Source organism: Canis lupus, chromosome X (assembly GCF_048164855.1).
Source record: "Canis lupus baileyi chromosome X, mCanLup2.hap1, whole genome shotgun sequence".
In the NCBI taxonomy this organism is placed as follows: Eukaryota; Metazoa; Chordata; class Mammalia; order Carnivora; family Canidae; genus Canis; species Canis lupus.
The window spans coordinates 20,595,212-20,607,724 of record NC_132876.1 but is presented as its reverse complement, the minus strand read 5'-3'; the positions used below and the strand labels follow the sequence as shown (position 1 = coordinate 20,607,724).

Below are 12,513 nucleotides of genomic sequence, written 5' to 3'. Positions count from 1 at the left end.
GGATGGATGGAAGGCCAGGAGGCGGCTTAAAAGTGAAAAAAAAAATGTGACTTTTACCACACCCCCCACCCCCAGGTTACATAGCACAGGTCACACGACCAGTCACTTGAACTCCTATATTTTAAGGAACTCAGGAATGGACCATATTAGTAAAATAAGTCTTTACAACTGGACATTAGCTAGCCTTATTGTTTCCTGTTCATTTAGGATCAATTTTGAGAGCTGCTATTATATTAGTAAGGGAGAGGATTGCAGACTGCAGCATCTCATAGAGGAGGAACTCACTTCTGAGACTTGGTCTCTCTGCCCTGGTTCCCTCTCACCATTCCACAAGGCGACTTCAAAGTGCGTGCGTGCATGAGAACTTTCCAAGGGAATCATATCTTAGATCCTTTTATTACTATTATCATTATCACACTCTTTGCAACACGTGGAGGTATTCTTGTCTTTTTCCAGCAGTATGAAATGCCAAGCCCTATGGCACATTGTTCCAGCCTGTCAACTTCGCTATACAAAGGAGCTTTGGAAGAGAAGTTTTAGCCAGAAAGTAAAAGCATTTTGCCCTCTTATTATCATGACGCTAAAGCTCTCAGTATGTACAAATGAGTCCCCCAGCAAAACCAGGTTTCTCTGTCTGAGAAAGAGGATTCACACATGTTAGCAAGGCAGCGAGTTGCCTGGGCAAAAGTCCCCCCACCCAAATCTAAAGTCTTTCTCAAAAAGGCCCTCTTGGGGTGCCTGTCAATCAGAGCCCAGATCCTGGCTCACAGAAAGCTGGTAGCGCCCTTACTGACTGTAGCCTCTGTATCCACCTGAGGCCACTGCCACTACCACAGGCAATCATGAAACAGATCAGGTTATTTGGCACTCCAGTCTCCCACCTCATGTTTTCTGTATTTTGAAGCCTTTAGACCTAAAATGTGCCCTTATCACGCATACGATTTTTCACTCCTAACTTCTGGGTGAGCTAATAAGGTCTTTCTTCATGCTATCCAATTAGGAAAAATGCTCACATGAACTGAGGAGTTTAAATTGTTCTCAAAATCACTTTGGAAAAGAATACACTCCTCTACTTTGGGATCTTCATCGATCACAGACAGCAAGCATTTTGAGAAGAATCTGTGAACTGTGAACCCACAACTGGACCATCTCTCGAACACCTGACTTTTCAGAGAACAAATGCAACCTCCATGTGGGCACTACAGGGAAATGTGGCCTCCAGTGTTCCATGGGTCTTGCTGAATGTGTCTCTACACATTTTTTAACAATGCAGAAGCAGCATTACATAGTACCTGAATCGAATCTTAATAGAGCAGCCACTTTAACAGCACGTGTTCACCTCATTTTCTTGGTCTGTAAAGCACAAAATAGGAATTATACTAAGGGCTATATGCCCAAGATAGTATTATACGTGGTGCTTTTGTTTTGCATTGTTTTGTTTTCCTTCGTGAAGGTTGAGGACTACCAGACAAAAGGTGAAATGCAAGCTCTCTGGTTTTTACTGGCTTTTTTTTTTTTTTTTTGCTAACAGCCCCCCCCCCCCCCAAATCCTACTCTCTTGTTTGGTCTCTTCATACTGCCACATAAGGGGAGATTGCTTGAGGCTGTATCTAAAGAGTGATGGTCCTCTGGGCACAAAAGATAATTGTGGGAGATGCGAAATGGCAGCTCTTGTGTCTCTTGTACCCTGTGGACTTTGCTTTCTGGATCCAGTAAAAAGAGGCGCTATTCATACCTGTATCTTGGTAAATAAAAACCTATGCAAATTAAACCTCCAAATGGGCAGTGTTTAACTGAAAATGAGACAGCTCTCAGCGTCCTTTTGGTTTTTGTCTGTAACTTCATCACTTTCTAAACTACACGTGGCACAAGGCTTCGAAGTCCCCGTATTTCTCATTTTTTTTTTCTTTTTCTTTTAATCTGGTGCAACGGTTTGAAGAACTATTTCTACAGAACTTCTTGTTGAAGACTGATTTCCCTGAGACAGGAGGCAGATACAGGTAAGTGTAACTGCACGTGATAGAAAAAAACAGCAGCTGGCTTGCAGGCCACTCCAAAGGCTGCCGCTGCTTGCTCTGCCCTGAGCCTGTTCCAGCTGTTACTGTGACTGCCAGAGGACACTCACCCTGGGCTTCAGTCTGATTGTTGCTGTTGTGGTTATTACTGATTTTGCGGGGAGGAGGGGGGACGCTAAAGATAGAGATACTGCTACCTGAAATCACAGGAAAGATGTTGATAAAAATCTAAGGACCAGTTAGAAAGACTAATCTACACTTCTATTTAACAAACTTTCATGGAGCGCCTACTACATGCCGGGCATGGAGGATGTGAGGCCAGAAAACCCAGCCACCTGCCTGATAAGTGGCCCAGGGACCCCTGAACAAGCCCGAAGATACGTCTCTCAAACTTCCACATCAATTGCAGGAAATGCCAGGAAGCTCAGGATGCAAAGAATCCGACGCAGATAATTTTGAAGCAGTTTGAATGATTCAAAATGGAAAAGAAGAGTCAGCTGGGATCCCTGGCTGGCTCAGCGGTTTAGTGCCTGCCTTCATCCCAGGGTGTGATCCTGGGGTCCTGGGATCGAGTCTCACATTGGGCTCCCTGCATGGAGCCTGCTTCTCCCTCTGCCTGTGTCTCTGCCTCTCTCTCTGTGTGTGTCTCTCATGATTAAATAAATAAAATCTTTTAAAAAAAGGGAGGGGGGAAGAAGAGCCAGCAAACTGCCAAGCTCTAGGATGCTCCCATGGCCTCAGGAGATCAAATAGCCTGTCAGAAGTTTCTAGTGCCAACTCCCCACATTTCGGTCCAGACTGCCTTTCTCAATTGGAGGCCCTTTCTTCCTGGGCCCATTGAGTTCACCCATGGTGCAGGCATAAAACAAACTCCTGCCTGAAATGGGAAACAAATCACTCCTACTCATAAGCCAATTTGGCACTGATGGAAGTGGGCCTTGAGAGTGGACATAGTATTTAACAAGCGTGCGTAATTGATTCTTAAATCTCCAAACAGGCTCTTTTCTTCCCCTTAACACTTTGTCCTCACGGCTGTTACAGAGTTCTGGGATGACTGTGCTGGAGTTTCTTGAAAAGCATCGTATGCACACAGAGGGAAAATTTATATGTGTATCATATATACATGCACGTGAATATACACGTAGATACATATGCATGTTATACTCACATACATACATGCACTACACACACACATGCTCATGTGCATTTAAATCAAACTTCTGGGATGCCTGGTTGGCTCAGCGGTTGAGTACCTGCCTTTGGCCCAGGGCGTGATCCTGGAGCCCCAGGATCAAGTCCCACATCAGGCTCCCTGCATGGAGCCTACCTCCCCCTCTGCCTATGTCTCTGCCTCTCTCTGTGTCTCTCATGAATAAATAAATAATACCTTTTAAAAAAAGACATTTAAATCAAACTTCCTTTCATTCTTCCTTTCTCTTGAGTATCCTTTTCCCAAAAGTTCACTGCCTGGAATTGAATAGATATTTGCCCATAATCTTCTAGGCAGAAGTCAACGCATGGCTGTATATATTGTTCAAAAGTGACAACTATTTTGTGCACGCATGTACGTGTGTGCTTGTGTGGATGTGCCCAGACAACCTGGGAATACCTTTATTTTTCACCCAAAAATAAGGTCCCTCTTCCCAGACTGCATTATGCCTCTGACCAATCTTTTAAAAACACTGTCGCTCCATTTAATATGAAGTAGAAATAAATGATGGATTGATACTGCGTTTTTACTAAAATGAGCTGGAAAAAAAACACCTCTCTGATCCCTTTTAGATCACATGGATGTCATTAACACTTGGTAATGTAACAGATACCTTATTTATCCTAATCCTCAAAGGTGTCCCTCCAACACTGTCATTTGGCTGTCTTGAGACGATATATAACCATTTAGGAAGAGCAGGATGCCTTGGAACCATCTGGTTTCCTTAAGATCTGAAAGCCCACATGAATACAGATCTAATTGCTTTCTTTTTGGCCATAATTTGTGTTTGTTTGTTGTTTGGTTGGTAATTAAAATTAAACGACTTGCTCCCAAACACAGTTTATTCTCCTAGGGAAAAAAGAAAAATTGCCACCTCATTTTATCTGAGGTACACATTTCCTTCTATTTTCGAAGTGACAACCGTATCACACCTCAGGAGGGGCAGAAAAAGCCCACAAAGAAACACAACTTCTGACTTCCGTTTTCTGACATAACATACACTGAGAATGGGGTTGAGGGGAATCCATCTGTTCAGCCTGAGAGACCCTGTTTAAGAAAACACAAGAGTGTGGAAGAACCTTGAGGTAGAGGTGACTGTAGCCTCATGCTCTTTCAGACACTAGTGTTTTTTTGTTTGTTTGTTTGTTTTTGGTTTTGTTTTTGTTTTTTTGACACTAGATAGTTTTAACATGGCAGTGACCATTATCTACCTTTAATTACAGGATCAGATTACTTGTCAAACATGTAACTTATTCTTATCTGCTATGCCCCAATCCCTGTTTGTTGTCCTACCAGACAACATCATTTATTTCCAAACATGAAAATACCATCCCCTTCCTGAATGTATTGTGTTATTAAGCAGGAGCAGTGTATGATTTTCGGAATGAAAATCTACATCACTTGATGGCTTCTCACCCCCTTCCTCCTATCCCCTCTCACATCTAAAGACAGCTGGGTAGAGAACAAAATTGTACTTCAAACTATATTGTCAGCATTTGCAGAGCAGCCAAGAGACTGTCACTGTTCCAGCACGTGCAGTACAAAACCTTTTTTTCCTTCCCCCAAGCTGCTCTGGTTACTTCTTCATACTGTAGAGCTGGGCAAAATAATAAAATACCTACTGGTCAGAAAAATGAATTACATGAGAGCCTAGAGGTACAGTGAGAGGCAAACAGAATGCAGACAATTAGGAAAGTGGACCATCTCACCTACTTTAAATTTTTCAGTTCCTGCAGGTACACAAAAATGTACTGTTGCAATTAAAAGCTGGGCACAAAATCTGCTCCTTTGTGAATTTACAAATTACTCATTTTTTTCTTTTCTGATTCAACATCTTGCAAGTGTCTACTTTGCATGAAGCTTTGCTTAGGTAAAGGGTGGGTGCAAGGGAATACCAAAGATACTTTGGATACCAGCTCATAATCATAGGTTTTATATCCCCCTGAAAGAGCAGCTGCTGTAAAATGCCTGGAGTGGACAGTTGAGGAAAAAAAGGTACTTTATAATAGTCCTGGGAATCATTATGAGTGCTTAAAGCAGCAAAGGAAATTAGAGAAATGAAGTAGCTCTTAGAAGTAGAGCAAAACATGCAGTCACCACCTCCAGCCTTGCACTATATCAATTCTCTCTCAAAATATTTTTTTTTTCCTGGCAAACCCCTTCATTGATGTTTTCACATGGGGTCTCCAATCTCCTCACTATATGAAGCTGCAGCATGTTAACCGGCAAAACTTCCCCCTAACGTCTCTGCCACTAGTTTAGCTGGTCTATTCTGGCCTCAAGGTTTAATCTTTTCACGTTTTTTTTAAGGATGCTTTTGGTCCAAAGTCATTCAGCACCAAAGCAGCACATCAGAGGGCCAAGTGTGTTGAAGTGAGATGTAAGTCTTTAAGCACTAAAAATGGGAGAAGTTGGTCTGGGTCATCCTCCACCCCCCTTCCCCAGGGCAACAACACAGGTATCTGTTTGCTCTACCTGCAGGAACTCTCCTTTCAGATGTGAAGCAATGAATCCCCTATACACTTCTCTCAAAAAATGATCTGGAAACACTGACGCAAAATTCATTGTATAGTAAATTCCACTGTAAACAGTTCATTTTTTCCTTTTTAGGCACACCGCAGCACCTGGGCAGGAAAACTGCACTGTTCTTTAATAGGTGCAAAACAATCTCTTTCACCCCTTCCCAGAAGCTTGCTAAATTTAATAGCAGAAGAGTCTGCCAGCCAGTAGCTTCTATTGCTCAGGGAGAAGTAAAAAGTAGACAGAGGCAGAATATCAGCCGGCTATAGGCAAAAGCCCTTTTACACTATGTTTAGGGAAGTTTCCATAAACGTGAAGGCAGCTCCCAAAGGTACTGCATGCTGGGGCAAAAATTTAAAAACAACTTTAAAAAATTGTCATTTAAACATCTGCATAGGCAAAAAAGAAGGTATGAATATAACCAGAAATATCCGAGGTCTCTGGTAAGCCTCACTGTCAATATTCCTTTTATCAGAGGTTGGGGAGAACCACGGATGAATTATATTAAGGATGCCTAGTCACTTGGATTGCTATTTCAAGTGTCCACTTTCCAACCATCACATCAGTAATCACCCAGACTTATCGATTAAACCAGGGAGTCAACGCAGTGAAAAATCAGCAGTCATTTCAAAATCAAATCTTGTAATAATTGTTTTAATTGATGCTTTCCCATGAAGTTAATACATTTGTAGAGAAAGGATACCTGCTCATAATCATAAGCTTTATCCCGTATGTGCGGATCCATGCCCAATTAAGCAATTTGGGAACATGAACATCTAGGAAAAAAAAGAAGTCCTCTAAAATACACTACCTCGAGTAGAGCAATATAATAAATTCAACCTCACTGTTGTATCTATACATATCAATCAATAGACAGTAGTCCGAGAAGTACACAGTAGGTCCACTACAGTAATGCTAGAACTACACAAATAAATCACCTGAATGTTAAGTTTCGTTACTTGCCTTGATTTAATTTCGTTTTGTTACCATAAAAGCTGACTGTGTGAATGCTAAAAATAAAGTCACCTTTTTAACAGCCTCCTAAAATCTATCCTCATGCCCTTCAGATGCCGGTAGTAAAAGCAAGCTGCCAAATGTGTTGATCCAGAGCGGGAAAAGACAAGGCTCTGCAAGGAAGCTGAGGCACTGCTCACGATATCGCAGGAACACGGGGAAATTAGGTGTTAAAAGCCTTTGCTGATGATATGCCACGCAAGAAATGCCTTTAAATCACACAGAAAAAAAAAAATCCGTATAGAAATATAAAAAGAAGAACACGAAAGAAAAGGCAGAGAAAAGGAAAGACGGAAGAACAGGAAGAAGAAGAAAGATTAAAGCCCTCAGATTGCAGCAAAGTTGCAGTATTACTTTTCCTTTTACTTGCCACTTGAAAACTAAAGTTTAAAAGGCATTTGATTTCGTTGGCGTCCCAGGAAGGCAGCCACTCTCACAACCCCGGCTCAACTCCAGCCTTACCTTATTATGCTGCCAGCGCAAACCCAGGGGCTAAGGGGTCTTGCTCTCAGCGGCAGCGGCGGGGGCAGCGACAGCGGCACATGCCATCTGTTAGCAGCAGAAGCAAAAGCAGCGCTGCGCGAGGTGGCCCCGGTGCCGGGAGAGCATTTAGCAGGGGTGCGTACTGAATGCCGCCATTTTAAAGCGAGGCTCCTGAAATCATTAGATATAAGCAAATTAAAGCCCGCCCCACCTACAGAACTTCATGACTGGGACGTGCAACCCTGCTCCGAGTCGCCGCTGTGGGGTGTAAAATGTGAAGGCGAGAGACGCGCGCACAGGGACTCCCGGACTGAGGCGACGATCCCGGCGCTTCCCCGGCCCCTCCGCCCCGACCCCCCCGGGCTCGCGCGAGCCTCCCTTCGGGCCCCGAGGCAAGGAGCTTCGCTTTGGCTCCCAAGCGCGGGGGCTCCCGGCCGAAGCAGGCCGGCGCCCTGGAGCGTGGGGGGCGCCCAGCCCGGGCCTCCCCCCCACTTCTCCCAAGCTCTTGGTTTAGTCCGCGCGGAGCACACCTCAGAGCTCTCGGCTCCCTCGCGGCGGCGGGCGTGGGGCTCCCGCCCCGGCTAGTAGCTGCCATGGCAACCCGGGCCCCAACCCCGCCCGGCCTCGCCAAAGGCGTGCCCTGCACCCGCCGGCAGGGTAGAGCCCGCGGCCGCCGCCGGTCCCCCTCACCCCCCACCCCCGGCGCCCGGTCAGCGGGACGCGACGGGGGAATGGCGCTCATGGGGGTTTCAGGCGCCAAAAACGGCAACTCGCGCGCAACTCTTCGGGCGGGTGGAGCGGCTCTCGGGCAGCGGGAACGCTGGGCCGGCCCTCAGCCGCCCGGCCCCGCCCCGCCCGGCCAGGTAGCGCGGCGCGCCCCGCACCGCCACAGCCGCCGCCGCCGCCGCCACCGCTAACCTCACCTGGCTCGGCACGCGCGGCTCCCGGCTTCGGCTGGCCGCTGCGGACAGGGCGGGAGTCAGGCAGCGGGCGGCCCCAGCTCCCGCGCCCACCCGTTCCTGTGGTCGGCCTCCTTCCCGCCGCTCCCAAAGAGCGCCAAAAGTCGCGCCCCCGCTCCGAGTGCGGGCACTTTCCTTCTGCAGGGCGCTGTTTGGTCGCCAAATGTATTCTTTGTGTGCTTCGTTCATTCGTGCGTGGTTCTCCGAGAGCGTCGCGCGGGCTTTATTCTCAGGGGGTGTGGCGCCTCTCCCCCCAAACCCAGCGGCCCAGCCTCCGTTACAAAGGCTCTCTGTCGTTTCTTTATTAAAGGAACGGGGGACAAATCATAACGCTCAGGTTTTACAAAAGCGAAAACAAACAGAGCTCGCGCACATCCCCGGAGAAGGGGGAGGGAGGCGGCAAAGTTTCTAGAGCTTCAGGAACTGAATTGCGAATGAGAAATGCGGTGTGGCTCAAAGCTGTACGCTTAGAGTCACTTCAGATACGGGTGAAGTGAGACAGGTAATTCCCTAAAAATGGCCTTAGTCAACAAATATGTTGGCTCACTGGAGGCCAAAAAAGAAAAAGAAAAAGAATACTCACCAGCTGCTTTCCTGGGAGCTAACTTCTGTAAAAGTCCCAATCCTTTATTTCCCCTTAAGAACCTCCGGGAAATTTTGACTGGTGCCAATAGTTTCCCTTCTTCGATGGACTTTGAAGGGAAGCAAGAGCCCTAGGGTAGGGTCCCCGATACTTGTGAATGAGAAACGGACAAAGCAAATGCAATTTCATATTTTGATTTAAAAACGTGCATCTGGACAGCTAAATTACCAGTTTCGATCTAATGCAAGTGTAATAGGAACACCAGCTGTCCCTTAATTGGAGCCCCAATAATAAACGCGTGCTTTTATTTAATTTTATTAGGACAATTGTACTTGATAACATACGCATATGCGAGAGCCTCAGTGATAAGCTCATAGCAATTCATGTGCTGCTCTCCTGCCATGAACTGCTTCACCCCACTGCAGAGTTCTACATGCTCTCCAGAAAGTGCAAAAAAAAAAACATCGCAGGAGACGTTTAAGTTGCAGTTAGGTTGAGAAGCCAAGCGAATTCTCAGGCCCATTACATTTTTTAATTCTGCCAGACTGATCCCAATAGAATTCTCCCATCTAATTTTAGGTAAGAAATCAATGTCTGCTTGTTAAATGCCAGATAATAGGAGCAGGATCCTAATGGTTGGAAGGAGAACACTGGCACAAACTGCCCTTTAAATAATTGAGACACACCCCCTCCCCAAGGCATTTGGCGAGGATTGTGAAAGTTATCAGGACGATGTGCTGGGACAGCTTCTGATACTTTTGTCATCATGGCTAGAATCCTACCGTAAGTGGAACAACGCATGAGCTTCTGGTTATATGAAGAAAAACGTAAACAGAAAGACTAATTCCTAACCCCTTCTGCCCACCTCCTATGGAGCTTGCCAAATTACCTGCACTACTCTCTCTAAAAGTCAAACTTGGCTGCCATGTAGGAAGTGGCTTTGGCAGTCCAGGAACTACCATAGCTAAAAGGAGGAGATGTTGGCTACTGCAATAGTCTGGAGAGAAGGGCAGGGCTGACTTATATAACTTTATACACCATGATCTAACAAATGAGGAACTGTTATCACAGTGAGTCAACAAAGGAGTCTTTATACTAAACGTAACTTAGGTCAAAACCAGTGCGTTTACCTCTGTCCACCATTGTAAACCACATCTCCTGTGGGGCACTCCAGCTTTCCCTAATCCCCAAACTGGCTCGATTTTATTGTTATTGCATTGGTGAAATAATCGTTTTATTATAAATGTAAGGTCATAAATAGGTCAATTTGCTAGCTCTCAAGATAGTATAGCTTCAACATATTATTCTTTTGTTCACCATGTCTGACCAGTGAAAGTTGCAAATGAGGCTTTATTATTCTCTTTTGTCCACAATGGAGAGGAAGACAGCCCTATAAACAAATTTTAGCCCAGTAAATTGTCCTTTTACCCCAGGTGGTATGGCCTCCACAAATGAAGCTAGACAAATTTTCATGCCACCAGGTCATTGGGGAGTGTTCTCAAAGACAGTGGGAAATTGCTGTTACCTCCCCTTAGCACTATAGAAGGGCTTATTTGCTCTGTAGGGTGGACCCACCTTGGAATTACTTTCTACTTTAGTAGTTAGAGCTAACCAACATTTTCTTTTCTTTTCTTCCCCCTTAGGCATGATTGGGGGCACGACCCAGGAAAAATCGAGTTGCGCGCTGACTCATCCACAAGATGAGTTCTTAATGTATATACATTATAGTCTCTGAATTCTTACACTTGTTCCCCAATTGCATTTTGGGCTAGTCTCAGAATCACTATTCCTGAGGGATCTTTAAAGGGAAGTACCTCACAACACCTGGATTTAAATGTTCAGTCCTGTCCCTCTGCCCCAGCCAGTCAAACAAAGGTATACACAGCAAATATTTGAATACACCCAGGGAATATGTTCCCGTACTCTCACTATGTCTTAATGCTTAAGCATTATTTTTTTTTGCAGTCTTTATTTTTTTTAATTAATTAATTTATTTATTTATGATAGTCACAGAGAGGGGGGGGGGGCAGAGACACAGGCAGAAGGAGAAGCAGGCTCCATGCACCGGGAGCCCGACGTGGGATTCGATCCCGGGTCTCCAGGATCGCGCCCTGAGCCAAAGGCAGGCGCTAAACCGCTGCGCCACCCAGGGATCCCTTAAGCATTATTAATAGACGTTTACGCAGACATGTGTAAGGCTAAAACTCTAGATAACGAGGTAGCAGCCTCTCAAGTGACACATTCATCCAATGTATATAATTAACTTTGAAACAGGAAAGAATTCTCAAAGTTATGTAATGGTTTATTATTATTTATTATAATCCATAACCTAATGAACATTGCTGTGTTTTCAAAGATGCTGGATGGGTGGGGTTGTTGAACTCTCAATATTTTCCACCAAAGTTATTCTTTTACTCCTGTCAAGGCATTATAACTCATTTATTATTCCCTTTAAGAGATTGTCAGTGGACATCCGGGTGGGGTCGTGCTATGCACAGAAGGTGAAGGATCTTCCTCTCCTTTTGAACCTGTAGAATTATTCTCACCAGCCTAGCATTATTAGCAAATAGTTAAGTACTGTTTGCTGCTGCTCTGTTGTGGTCATTCCATACAGAAGCCTCTGGCGATTTAAGGGTGGTTGACATTGATTATTCATCCATTTCTGAAGAGTCTTTTTCATTGGGAATTGGGGGTTTGGGATTCACACAAAGGTTCTGACTGATAGGGGAGGGAAAAAGCAGAATTGGGATGTCAAAAAGGTTTAGACAATCAAAGAAATGTTCATTTCCAAGGTAAGCCCTTTGTAAAATGATGCACACTGTGTTTCTTACAGAAGAGAGAAGGCAATGCAATAAGTAATTGCATGCCAAAATCATTGCAAGCTTAGATAATAAATTGATCAACAATTCTCAGGTTGTAAACAAAATTCCTGAAATTCAGATTTTTCTTTCACTTGGGCAAAATTTTCAGAATTCTCTGGACATGTTCTAATAAACACAGAAGAAAACAGGAAAAGTATTGAAGAGTCACATCCTTCAAAACACACCTAGGCCTGATGAATTTATAAAACAATTTTTCCCTTAAGCCTTTAAGGAACCTATTATATGAATTATCCCTGGGTATTGAAAAGTATGGTTTGTTTCTTATAATTCTCCTTAGAGGGAAATGTGGCAAGAATGATACAGATGAAAATGATACAAGAATGTAAGAATAATATAAAAGGTAAGAATGATATGAAGAAGAAAAACATGGCCTATTATCACTTAGGAATACGATAGTTATAATAGCAACAATTTAATGTGGAAATACTCCAAGCCAGGCACTGTACTAAGCATTTTTTGTAAGGTAGCTCATTTGATCTTCACAACAACTCTTATAAAGTAACTATTATTATGCTTCCTTGTTAAGAACAGAAAAGTGAGAATATAAGGGAAGGGAGAAGAAATGTGTGGGAAATATCAGAAAGGGAGACAAAACGTAAAGACTGCTAACTCTGGGAAACGAACTAGGGGTGGTAGAAGGGGAGGAGGGCGGGGGGTGGGAGTGAATGGGTGACGGGCACTGGGGGTTATTCTGTATGTTAGTAAATTGAACACCAATAAAAAATTAAAAAAAAAAAGAACAGAAAAGTGAGAAGTGAGGCTCATCCAAAGTGATAAAGTTAACAAAGCGATTAAGTGGCAGAACCAGGATTCAAAGTTTTCTCTGTTGGTAAGGCTCATGCTTTTT

At 44.3% G+C, this 12,513-nt stretch overlaps 1 protein-coding gene across 8 annotated transcripts in view; it reads right to left on the bottom strand.

Moving 5' to 3' along the window:
* Positions 1 to 8,412, bottom strand: part of MBNL3 (muscleblind like splicing regulator 3) — a 113,381-nt gene extending 104,969 nt beyond the window's left edge. For 3 of the 8 annotated variants that reach the window (XM_072816432.1, XM_072816427.1, XM_072816429.1), the window contains exon 1: positions 7,222 to 7,511. The gene's annotated coding sequence lies outside the window, so the exon portion shown is untranslated. Of the gene's footprint in view, positions 1 to 7,221; positions 7,514 to 8,165 lie in introns of those variants that run through there. The other 5 variants (XM_072816428.1, XM_072816430.1, XM_072816435.1 and 2 more) reach the window with 3 other exon arrangements.
* Between the last annotated feature and the right edge of the window lie 4,101 nt (positions 8,413 to 12,513).